We start from the raw sequence: 21,360 nt of genomic DNA on the forward strand, positions 1-21,360 counted from the left end.
ATACGCGTTCGAGGAACCTGTTTATATCATCGTATACTGTATGCTGTGGATAGTTAGTTGCACAGGCACAGTATAATGGTCAATGGCCGGTGCGGTTGTCATGTCGGTTCATTTTAATCGTGATTCGATTTAGTTTATTGATTCTTTTCTTCATTCTTTCTTCACTATAAACAGGTGCTCGGTATTATGAAAACTTTTGACCTTGATTTAAGCGGTTTTCTATTATTTAACTGAATTTTAAAACGTTCCGTTCGTTTCTCTACGAGGCCTCCTCTTCAGTCAGCTTTGAACGAGATTGATTGAACGATGGCATAAGAGTTGATACTTTATTAAAAATTCAAATCAATATCTACAATTAGGGTCATCTATAAAACTTGACGATTTATTAAGAAGATTCGATTACTATTAATTAATAAACTCTATTCGTTAAACCAAGTTGACTGAAACAAACGAGTAATTAACTTCAATCAGAAAAACGAAATTTTGTCAATGGCTATTCCAAGAGATGGATTTGGCCTATATTAGGTTTAAAAATTAAAATTGCCAAATTGGGACTCAAACGAACCATCATTTCAAAATATACGTCACACAATTTAAAATTTTGGAAAAAATTGAAAAAATTCTAGAAAAAATACCCATTAAAAGTGAACCTCGCGTGAATTTTTGACTCAAAGAGTGACCATGGTGTTATGGGTAAGAATCGTATGTATCAAAATGTTGAAAAACTGCGGTTTTTTGGGATCACCACACGTCTCTCACGTCTCAGTAGTCTCCAGATTACTCAATGGAAATTCAAATTCAAAGAGATATGTACCATTGTACCTACTCACCGTTCTCAAAAATTTTAGGACATATGGCTCCTCCTGCCTTTCTCGATGAGTCCCTGCAGTCAAAATTATTCTTTGAGGTTCGAAGTTGAAAAAAGGGTCTAAATCCCCTCCCCCCACCAAAAATCCATAGAATCTCGAAAAAAACGAATAGGAAGCAAATGACCCTCAATGCTGATCTCTGAAAAATAAATCATTCGTTTCAAAAAAAAAAAGTGATGAAGTTGAATTACCAATAATCTAAAAAGACTCTTTTTGAAATTGCAGCTACCTACATTCATATTTTTAAGCATTTAAGTATCATTTTTTTTTTTTAAATTTGAGGGCTTAAAATTGTGTTATTTTTTTCTCCAAATATAAAAATTAAGCCTCACAATTTGATTGCGATAAAAATATGAACAAAAATGAAGGTTAACGGAATATAGGGCTAATAACGTGTCTTTTGATTTTTTTCATTCATTTAGGTAGGTACCTGTGCTTTTTTTTAGTTATTTATTTAGAAAATTTAGGACCATTAATTTTCGACATGGACATGTTTTTGGCACCAGGGCTCTTTCCGAAATTTGTGCAACCCTGATGCACGTCACGCTGACTTTTGAAAAGTTGCAAAAAGATTGTTGAAAAAACTTGAAAAAAAATCATGACGAGTTCTTAACAATATGTTAGACTTTCAGAAACTTGAGTAACTGATTTCTGTTATTTAGATAACAAGGTACCTATGCCAGACTTTTTAAAAATTTTTTAAAAATTAGTAATCTTCGAATTCGCAATAATGTTTTGTTAGACTTTCAAATATGAACATGGAAAATTTGTTTACAAATTTCCAATGTTCTGTCTGACTTTTAAGAACTTGGAAAAAACTGAGACGAATTCGTCTTGACATTTTTGTTGGACTTTTGAAATTGAAAAAAGTCTAGCACGGTTCCCATCAATCACATTTTGGTTGATTTTTAACAAATTGGAAAAAATTCAACGAGTAGGTCTAGGTAGCTGAAATTATGTGAAACTTCCAAGAATAAGTTTCTAATATTTTGTTACTTTTTTATTTTATTTTTTTTTCAAATGAGAATTCCAAGTAGGTATTGAGTTAACTTGAGTAAAAAACATAGGTATCCATGATTTAAAACTTGTAGAAAAAAATGAACGAAATCGATGCTGAGTAGCCGAGAATTTCCCTGAATGTTTTCAAAAAATTCCATAGATAGTGTTTCAATATTATTCAAAGATATGAAAATCAACTTGAATTCTGAGTATTTTTACACGCAGTTCACAAGTCAATCTTCGATTCAAGATGAAATGCAAAGAGGGAGGATCAAGATTCGGGTTCCTCGTCAGCCTCAAAGTAATTTTTGGAGTACTTTTCCAAGCAAATTTTCTAGAATGTTTTCCAACTTTGATTCGATTTGAAGAAAAATCATCAAAATACTTACTCTGTTCGAGCCCAAAAAACAATCCCTAAAATTTGACAAAATTGAGCTTTTTTCCACATAGCTTTGGTAGAGTGCACTTCACCGATAAAATCTTCAGTTTACCAAGTTGAAAAAAATCCACACACTTTTTAATGTACCTATTGTATAAGGTTTTGTAAAGTACCTACTACAAAACATTCGAGTTGATATCCTTAACTTCGAGCACAAGTCTTTTAAGCCCGATAATCATTCCACCACCAAATTAACGCGTATAAGTATCAAATACATGTATAGAGTTGTTTACATTAAAACAATAAATTTATTAAGTCACCCTCGTCGAAGAGAATTCCGACGCGCTAATGGAGCATTTATAAGACGCTATTATATGCACTATGCAGCAATGAAGACACCGCATGCTTCGTACGTATGAGCCGGGGCTCGGGTAATTAACCAAAATTTCATCTCGGTATTGTTTTGGATGAGGGGCGCGCGTAAGTGCAGCGATGTGCAGTGCATCGGATCGCAGGCCTTCATAATCATTCTATAGGTGGTATAATAATTCCGCAACAAAAAGGGACAGAGGAGGACGCGGACGCGGACGTCGACGACGACGACGATATTTTTCCCTTGTTACGAAAACATCTCCCTAGCGTCGTGTTACCCTACGCGTATTAGACCTTTAAACAATCTTAAGCAATATTCGAGGATTATGTCCGTCTATCGACAGGGGCGAATGGTCATACTGCAAAACAGATCTAAGCTGTTATCTGTGTCCCTTATATACAACATAACTTAGAACTAGCAACCAATATGTTGGCATTCATAAATCATTGTTAAGGACGACTTTACCCTCCCTCGACCCCTAAAGCGTTAAAACATCCACTTACTATATGGTAACGAAATATTACGTCATTTATATGGAAATGTAACGTCATACCGAGATATGAATGAAAAATTGAAGGCTTTGACCCCCTCTCTCCTACACCAACTGTACTTCTTTAACTTCCGGCTATATGTAGTAGCGCTAAAGCTCGGTTTATTAGCTTTATACGCGAGCTTTATTTTTATTTTTTTTTCTTCTCTGCCATTTCTTATACAGCCGGACTTTATGCTATATAAATTGCTCGCGTATACGCGGCGTTGCTCTCTGTTGGGTTACCGAAAAACCTATATATTCAAATGGTCAGCGTAATTTAACATTTAAGAAGGTTAAATTCGCCATTTATTTAAATTCGAGGGGTTGTCTAAGGCTGCACATCGAAGGTGTTCGGTTTTTTATACTGGTCTGCTTGGGGTGTTTCGAGCGCCTGGTGTTTGTTTTTTGTATTTTTTTTTTTTGTTTTTTTATTCGAATCTTTAGACGAAGTTTAGGTCGAATTGATCGTTGTTCTAAAAGGGATTTCATACTAACCAAAAATGTAAATTGATCGTTTTTTGCGGATTTGGGGTGCTGATTGTGTTGAACATTTCATATTAGTATGTTTGGAATAGGTATATGGCTTATTTGCTAGAATGTGGAGTAGGTTTGATGAACGTTTGTCAATTTATAAAATTTTGGGTACCTATTTTTTAAAGGGGTACTTGGACTTGATTTTTTTTTAAAATTAAATCAACTATGCGTCATGAAAGGGAGAGAAGGAGGCCTTGATAAATAAAAATTGGGAGAATTCGAGCGTTTCTTTAAATCTTCGTTCAAAGTAATTCCGAAAAAAATTAATGCTTCCGTAGGAATACCTACTAAATTTTTCAAAGCTTCTACCAAAATTTTAGCTTGATCACTCACTTCCTCGAAAGGTTGAGGGGACGACTATTCGAATCATGATTCGATTCGAGCCACGATTCAAGGTTCAAAAATACTATGATTTGATTCGTGATTCGAATCATTTTTAAAGATGAGATTCATGATCCATGATTCGATGATTTGAATCACTTTTTAGATGTCATTCGTGATTGGCGATTCATACATAACAATTATGAGCCGAATCTCATTCATGAATAATTCTTTTGCTTCTCGGCAAAATGTCAGTAATACATCGAATAATTAAGAATCTTTCTCCGATGACACAGCAAAATTTGATTTCCCATTGGAAATGGAAAATTTCCAATTATTCGTTGCAATGAAAAGTATAAATATCGAGTCAAATTCATACCTTCCTACAAGAAAGGTATCCAGATGACTTGAAACGAGATGAAAAAAATTACCAGTACGACCAAAAAGCCACTCAGCAACGCTATCGATTTCTCAGCAGAGTATGCTTAGTTTTTCATTTAATATTAAAATCAAAAATACCCGAGTAGAATATTTATTTTAACTATCGATTGGTTTAGTTGAAGGAAGTACACCACTATAATAAAGGCTGTGCAGAAAAAAGAGAACGGCGTGTACGAGTCGAGTGCCTATAGTACCTACTACCATCTACGAGTACGTATTGCAGTCATAGTAACCTACATTGAGACCCTTTCATGACTTTCATCCCTTCGAGTTAATTTGGGTCGCGAGTTCTCATGGGACGTACGAGTACGAAGATTCTCGGCATTTCTTCGCGAGTCTTTTACACGCGCTCGCTAAGTTTAGCTTACGTGTAGTCTTAAATTTTCTGACCGCTTTGGGGGGTATATTAGGTACTATGATGATTATAAACTTGTTTGTACATCATAGACGTATGCTACCTACAGTACACAGCTACACACTATACAGACCAGCTTGTAGAGCGTACGTACTGCGCAAATTCCGGTAGTTTTATCCGGCGTGTTATAATAAACGTCCGAGCTTATTAGTCGCCTTGATTAATGAGAATTTATACGAATACGGTGAGAAAAAATGGCGAGATATGGCGTGTAATTCATAAATACCCGCGACGTCTCTCCGCCGCGCCATGCCAGCTTGTCTACGATTTCATTGAATAAAATAAATATTCGCTTTTTACGCGCTCGAGCTCGATGCTGTGGTAAGTATCTACTTACTCGTACGATGAGCGTCTCCGCGTCTGTATCTGGCATATACATAAGAGTATAACAAACGAGAAGATATTTATTTTTATATGAAATTTGTCCGCGTATTTGTTGTTACGTACTCGTCGTACTGTAATACGAATGAGGTTAATTTATAAAGTTTCTACTATTTCGTCGAAAAAATTATCCGCCAACATTGGTCGCGCGAACTGACGATGCGATCGTAACAACGCTATGAGAATGGATTTTCGTCTTACGCTTATACTTACGTTACGACGATATGGAAGAAATAATTTCTCAGTTGTTATTACAGTCGAGAAACGTGTTTATGACATTCGTAGCGAGGATTTACTCTCGTAAATATATTCTTCGTATGCATTCGATATACGAAAGAAAATTGCAACTTATGCTGTTTAATTTTACTAAAAGACTGTCGAGATTTTTAAAAATCGTAAAACTCCAAGTTTCGCTGGCGTCGTGTAGTACTTAGTTCTGCTGAGCTGTGACAATTCGTATTCGAGTTGAAAATTTATTTTAATTGGGCTAAAGCAGCTCAACTTTTGTAATCGTAAAATGGAAAAGTTTTCAAGTTATTTTTTTCATTCCAGGCTAAGTTTTTGAAACGTGCTGTAATCAACATACTTCACTCGAAGTTATAAGGAGATCAATTTCTATGTTTTGTTCTCACTTGAGAATGAAATCGGATTATAGCTAGAATCAGAAATCTACATTTATGCCTGTGTATCTAGATCTCGATTAAAATATAAAATTTACAAGTAGAAATCGTAGGTCATCCGGTGGAGGGACGCTGCCCCAAAGGAAAGCTCGAAAATATCGAAAAATTGCTATAAAACTAAAAAAATGAAGGAATTTGAAGTAAATGAGAAGAAAAATTTAGTAACTTTTTTTTTAAATTGAAAGTTTTTTGGGTCAAAATTATCCAAATAGGTACATACAAAATCTACCAAGGTTGCCACATTGAGAATTTTGAATTATCGAAAACAAGATCAGAATTACGACGAAAATTTGGGAATCGCTCTAAATCTAAAATTTAGCATTCAAGTTTGTGCCTCAGTACTTACCTTGTACTTAAATTAAAACAATAGTTACTTTTTTATAGGTACCTATTTCCAAAAATATTTTTTTTTAACAATAAAAAAATAATTTAGATACTTCGATTTTTTTTCTCAAAAGACATTGGCAGAGGGGTAGGGTATGAAAATTAGGGACTTGCAACTTCAATTTAGCGTCCCCTCTCCCCGCACAGAAGGAAATACCAAAAAAAAGTCGTGAGTCTACGTACATATTTTTTGTATAATTCGTATGACTTTCATAATACAATGGAATAATGGAAACAGTGCCTCATTCCAGGAACCACAAAAAAAACGCACAATAAACCTCATAGCATTCTAATACTTTTGCTCAAAATTTGTACACCCTTAAATTTGAGCTATGAAACTCGTTGAACTGTCCTAAAATGCGCTATTCGTGCAATTATTTTTCTTGATTTTTCACAATTTGATTTATTGTGAAAAATGGCAGATTTTAAACAGAAAAAAATTAATTAAAACGAATATTATTCCTTTAGGGTGAAAAATGGTCTCGACATACACTTTCTCGATCGTTTAAGTATAAGCAATAAGCACCATCATTCGAAAAATACCGAATATTATCGTAAAGGCGGAGAATCCACTGAGAAAATATTTGGAAGCATTTTTTTTTTTTGTTTCAAGTCATAGCTATCTAACAACATGGGAGTCATTTTCAAAATTTCAAAATTGATTTTAGATTTTAGAAAAAAAGTTTGGAAAAATTTGGGGCCAACTCAGACGATTAATAATTTTACAAAATCAAGCTAAAAAAGCGAGAACCACACATTTTTGGATCAACCCTTCCCCCCTCTCCCAGCTCATACCAAGCAAAGAATCAGGATTGCAATAATGAACTCTAAAATTATCTTTACCTATACCTCTTCAAATAAGAAACAGATGGAAAATTTGAAATTAAATTTAATCAGGCTGAAAGTCCCAAAGTAGGTCCATTTTTTAATGAATTTTTGACAGTAAAATTTGGACCAAAAACAGGAAAAAATTATCATTTTAAAAAATTAATCGTGGGAAGGTGAAATTTATTACATGCCCTATTTTTGACCTCTCTATGATCAATTCAGAATTGTTTCGAATCAGTTTGAGTATAGTTCTGGAGCCTTCAGCAGATTTTTGAAAGTTGGTAAAGATTTCATCCAATGAATAAGAATTTTTTTTTGAAAATGTGGAATTTCCAAAATAAAGCTCGAGGTTTCACAGCGTCAGCGGCTTGAAAAAATCACCTATTGACCCAGCATGTTGAAATTAGGGTAGGTACTTACATGTTAATATCTAAATATTGGCTTTCCAACTTTATTGTGCAAAATTTTGAGGAAATTTCAACAATCAAAAATATTTTAAGAAGCTCTAACCAAACGATTCGAAACCATTTCTAATGGATTCGGAAAGTCAAAAATACACATTTGGTACACCAAATTTCTGATTTTTAGGTCAATTTGGTGAAATGTTGATTTTTCAACTTTTTTGGATCAAATTGGATTTTTAAAAATTTACAAAAAATCTAAAAATGCATTTCAATATTGGAAATCATGGCCGAAAATGTATCTTTGCATGCTCTTTTGATTTAGTTGTGTTCAGTTCAGAAAATTTTCAGCCGGTTGAGATAAGATACCTTCTTCTTAGAATAATCGCAGTTTTTTTTTTTTTTTTTTTTTACAAAATTTTCACTAGGTAATCTTTTATCTCGACCCCCTCTGTCCACTCTCAATAATCAACGAGGTCAATTTTATTACAAAATGACTGTGACGCCAATTTATAAATATGTAATTGCATCCCTAATAAAAAACACCAACCTCACAAACCAAATCTACCCCCCCCCCCTTCGGGTGTAATAATCTTGCAATTATAAACACCCAAAAGAAAATAAAAACTAAAAATAAAAAAATAAAAAAAATGATATTTTTTTAAAAAAATTAGGCTACTTATTTCAAGTTTTTGGTTTTCAATTTTTTCACTTCAATATAAGTTTTTTTTGTACTCCTCCAAAAATTACACTGGAAAAAGTTCAATAATAAAAAATTTTTAAAGACTTGTTTTTTTTGAAATTTTTTAGAGTAGAAATAACATTTTTGAATGACCCGTTACGCCTTCAATTACGCAAATATGCATTTTGGTAGAAAAACTTTTCGCTTGTCATTGAAATTTATGGCAGGTTTTTTACTCAAAAAATTTCCAATTTTCCACCAGGCTAAATTAAAAAAGAAAATAATGGGGATACGATTGTTATCCCTTTCAGTAACGATGATGCAATAAAACATCCAATAAAATAAAAAAAATTCTCACACATTTGAATGCAAAAAATCGTAAAATTTTACGAGACATAACATTGATACATTAGTATAAGGCATTATTCCGCAGAAATGACAAAGCAATAAGAAAACCATAGGTATTCGTACATATTACACATTATACTTAATATACGAAGTGATTTTTCAAATCCATATCTCACAATTGCCGCATGTAAAAAAACACCACAAACACAATTCTAGGTAATTTACATGAAAAATCTCACATTTCGATTCGCGAATTCCTCGCAGCACTCTGAAAACGGTTAATTTTACTCATCTTTGGATGCAGTCTCGCTACCGCAAATGGTCATTATCATAAATACGGCTTCGAAGAAGAAGATAATAGGTCAAAGTAAGCTTTCTACTTTTTCAATAGATGATTCTTTTTCTTTCTTTTTTTCATAAACGCATATTCTACATGTTTATAATTACCCGAAGCGTTTACACATACGAGTATATAGGTACCTAACGTTATGCATGCCATCGATTTTGATGGCATAGACTCGCGTTGTATAGAGGTAGGTAAGTCTAGGTATCTCTATAGATCGAGACTCGAGTGAATAACCTTTATGACAAATAGTCATCCATTACGTCTATTCATTTGAAAAGTATAAAGTAACACATCCAAAGGTGTCAACTATCGACATTGCTTTTTTTTTTCACTTGAAAGCAAAAAAATAAAAAAAAATAAAGGAAACCTACTACAGGCTGTTCTTTAATTAAACACGTATTTGGTGTATACGTGAGGCACGCGTATCGTCAAAAATATTCGATTGTCTGCTAAAACATACTCGGATGTGTTTTATGAATGAATTCTTTCTGAAGCGAATACTTCATTATAAGAATACATTTTTTTCCACATTAGTATGAATTACGTTCGCTTCGTGAAAGAAATTTAATTTTACGTATAAATTTAACGATCACCCTGTGCAAATTGAAATAGCGTTTAAAAACTGCACACAGAGGTACATTACATACGTATACCATAGGTATAATATTTATATACCGTAAATTATAAACAATTATATATTATCTTGTTGCTTTCTCTGTGTGAAGATAACCCCAGACGTAACCTTACGTATGTTTACCTTATTATTATACGGCGAATTGACAGCTATAATGAAGCTTACTCGTACAATTCTTCTTCACAAATATTTTCTATTTCTTCTGCTTTTTTTTATTTTACTTTCGTAGGCTCTCTCGCGATATAGCCTTGAACAAAATCGATTCGAATAGTTTATCGACGAATTTACTTACTTAGATATAGTAGTACAACGACCTAGTTAATTTAAAAGCTCGTCGTTCCAGTCTATACGAGAATGAATTTTTTCTTATAATTTATCAATTTTCCAGTATCGTCGTCTTCGTCCCTCGACCCTCGTTCATACAACTTAGGCTAGATTTAATAGGCATCCGACTAAAATAGAATTGAAATAAGTAGGCAATTCACGAAGTAATAAATTTCCTCGACGAATTAGTCGTCGCTCGTAAATACCTAGTTATCTCAACACATCGATGCCTTTTTTCCCCGTTTTCGAGGCAGTCGAAAAAAAATCCCGAAAAAACAAAAGGATAGATACGAGAGTATGTATACCTAAACCTGGGCTCGCGATAGGGGATGTCACGCGTCCGCTATTATTTTTCTTAGCGCATGTTTATGTAGGTAGGTATATATTCGAAAGTACGAAAACCAAGCGAGAGCGACAAAGAGAGAGAAAAAATAATAATAATGATAAATAAAATAAGTATATACAGATGCGAACGAACGAAGGGGGTTGAAGTGCCTTATCAGCGGGTCACGTTCGACTATTTTTAATGCAGCTTTTCCATTGGTTCGGTATTCAGATCACGTATCGGGTCCACCCCCGGACTTCTAATTGGTGGGCAGAGCCGGCACCGAACGAAATTTCAGGTGAAATAGGGCGCACGCTTCAGAAGGCGTCCCGACGTTATAATTGAGCAGACGCAATCGCAATAACCGATGCTGCCGGCGTACACTTTTTTATCACCATCTCAGGACGTTTCACACGTGTAAATTTCTCTACACACAACACTCGGCTCTGAGCTCAAATCCATAGTTGACGCGCTCCCGGCTCCCGGCTCGGCTGCGGCCACCGCGATGTACTTTTTAATGATCGATGCCCGGCCATATAACCCAGTTTTACAACGCTCACGTTTTCCTCTGTTTTTCCTAACCCGACTCACTATACACAGCTCACTCGTACTCGTACTCGTACGTAGCCTTTAGTTGTGTACCTACTTCACTTTTTTTTTTCAAAGGGGGTTTCCACAAATTCCAGTCGTAATGAAATTTTTCGAACCCTCCCCCGCTGTCCCGCTTCTTCCTGTTTTCTTTACCTGTAGATATGCGCATTACGCATGATGAGCTGTAAATGAGCAATTTGTTTCGACAAATTGCCAAATTTTAAGGCAGGCTGATTCCCCCCTTCTCCTGCAAGCATTCGAGAGAAATTTTTCAAAAATGTTCAAGTTTAAATTACATGAAATTTTTTTCAAAGATTTTGACTCCTACTCTAAAATTTTGAGCATTTTTGGAAAGGTCATGGATAGCGTATTTCGTGCCAACAAAATTGATCTTCAATGGGTAAACATTGAATTCCACAGAAAAAATTTCAAAAATGAAATCTTTCAGTACCTAAGCTGAAACAATTTTATAAGAGCTGAAAAACGTTATTTTCATTTCTAAGTTGAAGGATCTTTCACTTAATGAAATTGGCAATTTAATACCTCCTCCCCTCCCGGAAATTTTTTTTTCGATTCGTCCTTTACAAAGAGTAGGTAGGTACACAATTCCTATAAACACATAACCCTTTTTTTCTTCGGCAGGCAGTGATTGTGAGAGAGGAGTGCAGGGAGTGCAATTGCACTGGGCCCAGATTTTTCACGGGGGAAATTTTAGGGCCTCAAAAAATATTGCGTGAATTCGAGATAAAAATGAGTCATTGACACAGGCGGATTTAATGGTGGTATGGGGATAGGATGTAAGCACCCCCTTTATTTTTTAAAAATCCCATTCTGTGTTTGCAAAATATTTAATTCAAGTTTCAGACATGCAAAGAGTGGAAAAACAAGACTTTTCGCATCAAAATTTTTACTTGTTGAATTACAAATTTTGAAAAGCTTTTGCCCTCACTTCACTCGGGCTAATTTTGTTCTCAGTTCTGGTATTCGAATTTTGAGAAGGTATTGATTAAATTTGAAAAATGTCCTTCATTAAAATTGATTCATTGAGTCACTTTTGGAAGTATGAATTTTCCAAAGCTTTTGCTCTCGTTTCTCACGGGCCATTCTAGATTCTGATTTTATAACACTAAAATTTCAAAAATTAAACTGAAAAATTCTAAAAATTTTAATCAATTCGTTACGTAGAAAAAAGCTAAGATTTTCATTTTTTTGAACAAAAACATTGTCTTTTTAAAATATCGTAATTGTGCTCTTAGTACGTTAGAATTTTGATTTTTCTGGGTAAAGTAACATGGTACTTCTCCACCTCCCTCCCCACCACATAACAAGGCCTCGATATTCCAACGACTAATGTTTTCAAGAAACCTTCCCCAACCCCCACAACTGAACCAAAATAAGGGGCTTGCAAAATTATTACACTGTAGCCTGACCTGCCTGACTCAGCTTTTGCAAGATAAATTTCGTATTTAACTCACTCAAGATATTCTATAGAAATGATATCCTTTCATTCAAAGATGAAAATTCAATACTCACCTAAAACAAACCGAAAAAGTAAATTGTTAATAATCAGAATAAATATGAAAATTTATACACTTACATATTTTCACTAAAATAATTATTCCACGTACATTTGTCCCAATTTAGAATAGTCAGAACTGGGAGTGATGAATTGATGATGGAAAATCGTCGTCGATTTTCCCAAAGTAAAAAACCTCTTTTGCAATTTTATTATTTTAAACAAAAATTCCAATTTTTCAAAATGTTCACATTGATAATTCACAAAATTCGAACAAAATCCGATTTTCATTATTGTGTCTGTGTACTTCGAATAAATTGTAGAAATTTCATTTTCAGTTCCTTCGACTCACCTTTGAAAAAAAAACATAAACGTCCTACCCCTCCCCTCCTACGACGCTTTAATTTTAAAAATTATCAAATCAAAATCTAACCTTTTCGATTTGAAACACCAACCTGGCTACAAATTGGGGTTAGGAGTAAGTAAGGGACTAATCTCGTAGAACGATGTCGTATTTCCAAATTTTGGAAAATTCTAGACATAATTTATAGAAAAATGATCGAACGAATTTCAAAATGTATTAGAAAACTTATAGTGAGGTGGGTGAAGAGAAGGAAAATCGAATTCATTTTCATATGCAAAAAGGTCACCAATGTTTTCAAAGGTGAGGGGGGAGAGCTAGAATACAAGCCCATTACCCTACCAACTTGCCAATTCAAAATGTATTATGTAGCCTAGAAATACTTATAAGAGTATAATTCCCATGCACAGGCACACGGCGGCAGCTTTTATCACCACGTTACAGCAGGCGAATAAATCATAGCTTCGTGTTTCCTCATATTCGGAAGAGTAAAACACACCAAAAATGTAACAACGTTGATATTCCAAAAGATGGACAGATAAACCAGAGAATAAAACCTACAAAGCAAGTCGCAGTCGTGAGAATACTATAGCGAGAGAAAAACCAACTCAACGTGACCAGTATAAGTTTTTACGCAGGAAAGCAGGAAAGGGAATAGAAAACAAACGGAATCAGTGCACTTTGACGAACAACTACGAAATGACGAAAACTTGGCGGACAAACGTGAAACGGTTCGAGTTCGATTTCGATTGCATGCAATCCACCCACATCCACATCCACCTTTGGTCCTGCGTATAAAATAAAGTCTTTCCCAATTCCCATTCATTCCTTTATACTCGTTCTCGTCTAGGGTAAGTATGTAGGTACAAAGTATCTGCAAAACGTGTTTAACGCCGAAGACAGAGGAATACATTTCTACGTTGAAAAGTTTTAAATTAAAATTTTCGGATGTTTATTACACGTGTGTTACACGTGTCTTAGCGCGGCGAATATGATTAAAAAATACTGCCATGCGGCGGATACAATTCCCACGGAGTTTATGTGGTCAACGTGGATAGAACAGCCCTGCGGGGTCGAATAACTTGACCCTCGGGCAGGTCTGCATTTATAGTTTCGGGATCCACCCAACGACAAAACGACTTTACATCATCATCAAGTGTTAAAAATCTATTCTGTTTTGAGTTTTCCATTAAAAAAGATTATCATAATGCTGATAAGTAATTAATTTCTAAACGTAATTTACCGTTTTGTTTTTTTTTCTTTTTATTTCTCCTCCGAATCGAGCTATATGTACGTATATAAGAATTTCGTTCGAAATTCGAATCGAAATTATCAAACGTTGCCGTCGTCATCGTTTAGAACAGTCCCAATAATATGAGACTTTTCTTAAGTGAATACTCGAATCTCTTATCTATGCATTTAATTCGCGCAGCTGCCTCCGCACCGCTGTACCATTCGTACATGTAAAATTAGCTCAGCAGGTACACCTATAAACTAGTTTTTTTTCCTGCATCTTTTCCCTACATATAGCTACAAATTGACCGATTAATTTTCATAAGGATGGTCGATCTCAATACGCCGCGAGGTGACAAACGTTCGCAAATTAAAATCCATTCCATTAATACCTACAGGTTCCACGTCTCGCAACAAACTCATATCGTTAAAAAAAATATGACCCCTACTATTTTATACCATCTAATTGTTAAATTGTAACTTTTCGCAAAAAAATAAGCGGCTTCTCACGACATGACGTAATATAGAAGAAAAAAATAAACGCTGCGAGATCTTTATCTATAATGTAGGTAAGGTATACTGTAGCATTTACTTTATACGACGAAAATTTCAAGTAAAGATCCAATGATTGGAAAACTCGTCGTTATTTTCTACGATGCAAATTTCACAGCCTGTACCGTGTACCTACTTTACTATATTATGTGTACCTACCATAAAGGTATGGCTTACCAATAAACAATTTGCAAAACAGCCTAGACTATACCAAGTACATTCATACTTGTTAAAACGAAAACCATATTTCATAACGCGGAGATCTGGTTAGATAAAGATTGATATATATGAGAATTTGGGTAATTACGTTTCTCTATGTTTTCGAACTAAATCAAGATATATCGTACTATGCACAAATAAAATATGACTTTGGAATATGTCGCGTAATAAATATTAAAAAAATGAATTATCAATGAAGAAATACGAGCGAGTATTGTACTTTTTGTCAATGCTCGTTTGCGCATAAAAAAATAAGTACTTATCAATTTAAACGACTTTTGTGATGGTAATGATCATATTTTTATGTAGTTAATTGTTAACTTGAATAATTTAATTAGATAATAAATACATTTTTTTTTGTTTCAACATACCTATGGACTTTCTAAAATATTTATTAAAAGCAATCAATTTCACCCTTCTCAACCCTACTCCCAAAAAATGTCAATAAATCCACATATTTTATTTTGGAATTATTCATCCTATTTTGAAAGAGAAACCAATTCCACATCAATTCGATAACGACGTTGGTCTTGTAAATCATCTTGTGATTTCCAACCACCCTCCTGTAACAAGGCGTGAAGAAGAGACGCTCGAAAATTTCATGCATTTGCAAGGCTTGGAAAAAAATTTGATCGCAAAGTTTCAAAGAAAATACACCAGAGATTCAAAATCAACGAATAAAATTTGAAAAGCTCCTCACTAAACTTTCACATGAAAACTTGACTTCTCATAATTTGTAAAAAATTGAACACCATAATATAAAAATATAAAAAAATTACAGTCCGATTCCCTCGATCTCAAACATGGTCAATAAATGAAATCAAAAATGATGTGCCTTTTGAAATTTTTGAAGGTGTTTGGTTCCAATAAGTTATCCATTTATTCTTTGTTAAGTACAACCCCTCCAAGCCAAAAAATTATAAAATCAACCATTAAAATTTTGAAGGCTCAAAACTGATCCTGAAGTGAAGACTTAATTTTTTTAAGATGAGTACAAAAGTCAAACGCATTGGTGGAATCAGATGTGAGGGGGGGGGGGGGTTTATTGTTTCCCAAGTGATGAAAATTTTATTCAGTGACCGATAGAGTAGTAGCTGCAGTGCTGCACTTTTTGCAGATGACAAGGCTATACTTGCAGTAAAATGAAGATTACTTAAGTACAAAAGGGCCATTACTTCACTACAAGCAGCTGTCAATAGAATCACTGAGTGGATACGGACATTGAAAATTGCTGTAAATTGTGGGAAATCACAAAATGTTGACTTCTCTCTACATACTCATCCCTACTTGCCAATCAGTATTAATGATGCAATTGCAGGGCTGCATACCAATAAACATAAATGGTATTGGTATCCCATATTGGTATGTAGCATACAGTTCCCAAAATGGTATTGGTATTTCAGCATTCTGTAGAATTTTGGTATTTTATCATTTTGTGGATTTGGTATTAGTATTGGTATTGGTATTGGATTGGTATTGTACCAATATAATACCAAATTAAAAAGTGTGTTTTTAGCATTGACTTTTTAGATATGGACTGTTAGCGGTACATAAGCCAATGGTCTTGAACATAGTTCATCAGTTAGTCGAGGTTTGGCTTCTGCGCATGCCGGAATCTGAAAAATGATGTTGTACCAGGTGGCGATGTTATACCTCCCGCACCTCCATGTAACCGTACTTACCTGAGCTGTTTTCTTTTCGCATGCTCCGAGCAAGGAGTAAAAACGCACGGAGTAAACTGGAATTGTCTTATTTACTCCTAAAGTGCGTGTTCGAAAAGAACGCTTGCGAGTGTGTAAAGTAACATTTTTGATAGCAATTAGTTCAGACGAGATGAAAATTGCTTTTAAAAATTAGAATTGAAAATTTATAATGCATTCAGTTGACTTTTTTCTGATTATTGCGAGTTGAAAATATAAAATAAATTATAAAATCCAAGTAAAGACTAATTTTAATACAAAAAATTACTATTCAAACATTTGAAAACGATAATATTGTACACAAAACAGCACATTTGAACTTTATTTAGTGAAATAAAAATAACTTGTCATCACAAATGTCCTTTTCAAAATCATTTTCTATTCAAATGTCCATTTTTCCAAATTTATTTGTACGTTTTTTACATAAAACCACTATAATTTCAAAATACCCGCCATTTTAATTTGAATCCAAACAAAACAAAATGTTCCGTTGCTACTTTACTCCTTTTACTACCACTTTTCAGAACGAGCAAAAATAACCGGTTCTTTTTACTCGGAGCAACGAAAAGAACGCCAACACAGAGTAAAAAGGAAGTGGTTATTTTGCGAAAAGAACGCTCTATTTTACTCGGAGTTACTCGGAGCTACTCGGAGCATGCGAAAAGAAAACAGCTCTGGGTGGTATAACGTCACAACAGAGCTGGCGCATGCGCAGATTGCAACCCTCGACTTACTATGTTCAAGACAATAGCCGTATGTTAAGCTTATGGGCCCCTAGCAGTCCATATCTAAAAAGTCAATGGTTTTTAGGCCAAAAATGCCAAAATTAACAAAAATTTTCTAATCTTTTTTTGAAAATTACACTTTTTTCTATTTAAACACCTTGATTTGGGAATTCAAGGTTCATCATTATCACTTACATACAAGTTTTTCAATACGAGTAATTTACAAGTATTAGTTATTTTATTTATAATTTTATAATCAATCAAAAAATTAAAAATACCAATACCAAAATATAGCATGGAAAATTATTTTGGTATTGGTACTTTGGTATTAATACCGTTTCAAAAACATTATCAATATTTTGTAAATTGGTACTTCACCTGTCTGCTAATCGGTATTTGTAATTTTTTTTTTTCAAAATTTGCCAGTATTGGTATTATGGTATTGATATCGGTATGCAGCCTTGTGCAATTGTGCCCTACTCTAACTCTACAAAGTACTTTGCTATGCACTTAGATCCAAGACTGAATTGGAGCCAACACATTCGAGCAAAAAAATTAAAAAACTGCAGATAAAACAGAAAATGTGGGAATTGTACTGGCTTATGGGGCCAAAATCAAGGCTAAGTCTTGAGAATAAACGCCTTTTATACCTGGCTATAGTCAAACCAATGTGGCTTTTCAGTATTGCTCTTTGGAACTGTGCCTTAAAGTCAAATATTTTGATAATTCAAAGGTACCAGAATATAATTATTCGAACAATGGCTGGAACATACCTGTATGAACGAAATGTTGATCACCATGAGGACCTGAAAATCAGTTTTATCATGGAGGAAATCTGCAGGCATGCCAACTGGCACGAGAACAGACTTCACAATCACTGCAACCCCAGAACCATCCAACTTCTGGATAATTTGAACAATACATGTAGGCTGAAGAGGTTTAAGCCATCTAACCTTCCAGCAAAAAGAATTGTGTGATAAATTATTAAGCAGTTGAGCAGCGGTGGAATCGTCAAGGACGCTCTCAGCCAGACCGGATGATTTGGTGAAAAACACTGATTTTTGATGGCAATGGCCTAGGTCAATACAGAATATGGAATATCATTTTTTGGAACTAGGTCATTTTTCCTAAAACAGGTAAATAATCAGCTGTGTCCCGTCAAATAACAATATACTTCCCCCACCGGGCAAGTCCGGACTGGGGTACCATTAAAAAAAAAAAAAAGGTAGAGTGGGGGCAAGAGCAAAAAAACACAGTTTTTTCTAAAATAGCCACTATTAAAATTTTTCTGAGTGACTTTTCAATTCAAAATGAAGGTCTCCATCAGTGGCGTAGCCAGGATTTTCTCAAGGAGGGGGCAAAACCGGATTTTTAGGCATGAAAAATCGAAATGAGGGGTAATTTTCTGGAAATCTATTGTAATGTGTGGTGATTTCATGAAAATGAAAGCAGAATTACTGCTCGAGCGGAGCGAGAGCGAAAATTTTTGGAAAAAATGGGTTCAAACAACGAAAAAACGTCTATTTTTGCATGTTTTCTTTCAAATTTTCGCTCTCAAGGGGGGGCCATGGCCCCTTTCGCCCCCCCCTTGGCTACGCCACTGGTCTCCATTGAATTTGGTCAAAATCTTCCAACTTGTTTTTTTTTTCACAATCCACTCAAAGATAGGTGTTCTACAGACCGATCTTCATAATTGCGACGTTCTAGAGTTGTTTCGTATCTATTGGCTGAAATAGATTTGAATCATGTGAAGAATCTAAAATTTGCAATTATTATATCAGGGACAGGGGCAGTATCCTCAAACAGTTTGGAGGGTTAAAAATTTGCATGAGTATGATCCCCTTTCACTCCACTCATAATCATCTCTAATTAGTAGTTATCAATCGACCTGTAGGTACCATCCCATAATCACGTATGTAACTACTTATATACAGTCAATTTGATCAATAAACGAGGTTCTTCCTCCATTCATTCAAAACAGAACAACTACACCCATTAACAAATCAACATCGCCCAGAGCCGCAGTACCGTTGAGTACAATACCCGGCTGGACTACTGCCCATCTTAGGAACCCTTTACTCGGAACAAGATGACATCGATGCACCTTGTCGAGTGCTTCAATTTCAATATCTGTATGCGAAGAAAGACTCAAACAAGCGACGAGGACGACGACGACGATGATGATCGAGGTAATAGAAAGGCAGACAGAGACAGAGAGACCTGCAGCACTCGGAGTCGAATACAGTATACGAATGAATGTACGATAGGTAGAGGTACCCAAAGAGTAGAATCGCTCACAGCGGCGCAAGAGTGTATAATCTTTTACTTAATAGGTATAGGTAAAACTCTCAGTACCGCACTGTTTTCAGAGCGGTATTGTTACACTTTACCGGCTACTTTCAGCAGTACGGTACTGACGCGAGTTTATCAGTGACACAACCGTAATATCAACAATACCTATGTGAGTATGCATAAAATGGCGATTAGTGAATCTTTATAACATTTTTCAGACGTTTTTGAGCGAATCTATTATAACTGAACTATTAAATTAAATATTCTTCTGTACTTTCAATACTATGATTAAGGATTTGGGCCAGTTCATTCCTCATATTCGTACATATTCGATGAAATTTAGTTTCAACTTTCAAAAGATATCAAGTTACGTTGTTAAATTCTTTTATGAATAATTTTTTCAAAGTAAGAACATCATAGACCACAGTACCTGTTGATAATTCCTTGGGAGAGTTGATTTACAAACAAAACACACATTGAGAATGATCAAGTGAAGTGTAACTAATTTCGAGAATAAACGGTAATACATAATATGAGTATATAAGTACTTTGGTAAAATTCACATCACTTTGTTATCATCACATTATAAACAAAACAAAATTCATTTTCTGATACCTAGATAGAAATTGAACATCCACGATTTATTTCAAAACTAAACGAACTAAACGAAGTAAAATTCACTCAAAGAAGTAAGAAATCACATGTACGTAAATCTGTAATCTACTTTCAGCCAGTTCATTCGAAGGTATTCGATGAAATTTGTGTTCAAAAGATATCAAGTAACCATGTTTTAAAATTCTTTTTTGAAGAATAAATTGTATGTACGAGTACATAACTAAACTACTACGTACTTCAGTAAAATTCACATCACTTTGTTATCATCACTTCACATTTTAATGTAAATACTAAAAATCGAAATTGATTTTGTGAATAAATAAACTAAAACAAAACGGAATTCATTTTCTGATAGATAAAAATCAAACACCCATTGCTTTATTTCAAAATTAAACGAATAAGAAGAAAGAAATTCATATTCAAGAAATCAAAATCACTACCACATGTACGTACGTTATCTTTTCTATCTACTGAAAAACACGCTTCGAATGTAAAGCAGGGTTGCCATTTAGATAAATAATTAAAGAACTACAATTGTAATTTTTTTTACATTTTTGTGTAATTTTGTACGCATAGTGACTTAAAGACAACTGCCTTGTTTTAAACAGTGAGGCACTGAGAGCTTTACCTATACTAATTAAGTAATATACTAAAAATGCACATCTCGTTTGTCAGAAAAGCCAAGCCAGTTTCGTTTATAATTCTGTGAATGAGCCGGACAGTCGGCACAATTCAACAATCATGTCTTATCAGCCGCGTTAACAACCACCGCGGCTATTTAATGTGCTTTTCAACGCGCCTCGTGTACGTATATTGTATGTAATACATATTACCTACCTACAAAAATACAACTATGCTGAAATTAGCTTTATGCATGATTCATCATCGTATATACGAATACGAATACTCGCACAGCCAACACCATTCGCTACAACAGAATTGGGTAAAACACGTAAACGAGTTCTCTTCAACAATGTACATTTGACATTTTGATATGTTGATTCGGAAAGAGAGAACGATGAACGAACCGTGTAACGGGTTACAGGGGTGTGCGGCGTTTCCGTTAGTTACATCAATGAAAAAAATTGCTGAGCAATCAAATCCACCTCTACGTATTATATGAAGTATCTGTCTTATCAGCTTCGTTACAACCTGCCTACTTATTAACAACGCAACACACACACCTATATCTGAAGAATATATGAACGAATCGAATACGATCATATCAGAGAGAATAAGCGTTTTTCGAACCTTTATACTTCTTCGTGGGAACCGGGAAATACCATAAGAAGATGGCTTTAATTACTCGCGGTCTCATATAAACACTCGAATGGGATGTGATAAAGACTGATTTTACGTA

At 34.6% G+C, this 21,360-nt stretch overlaps 1 protein-coding gene across 2 annotated transcripts in view; it reads right to left on the reverse strand.

The window, feature by feature from the left end:
• Positions 1–21,360, reverse strand: part of trh (trachealess) — a 185,677-nt gene that overhangs the window by 76,721 nt on the left and 87,596 nt on the right. The gene's annotated exons all lie outside the window — the stretch shown is intronic.

The sequence above is a fragment of the Planococcus citri genome, chromosome 1 (assembly GCF_950023065.1).
Source record: "Planococcus citri chromosome 1, ihPlaCitr1.1, whole genome shotgun sequence".
In the NCBI taxonomy this organism is placed as follows: domain Eukaryota; kingdom Metazoa; phylum Arthropoda; class Insecta; order Hemiptera; family Pseudococcidae; genus Planococcus; species Planococcus citri.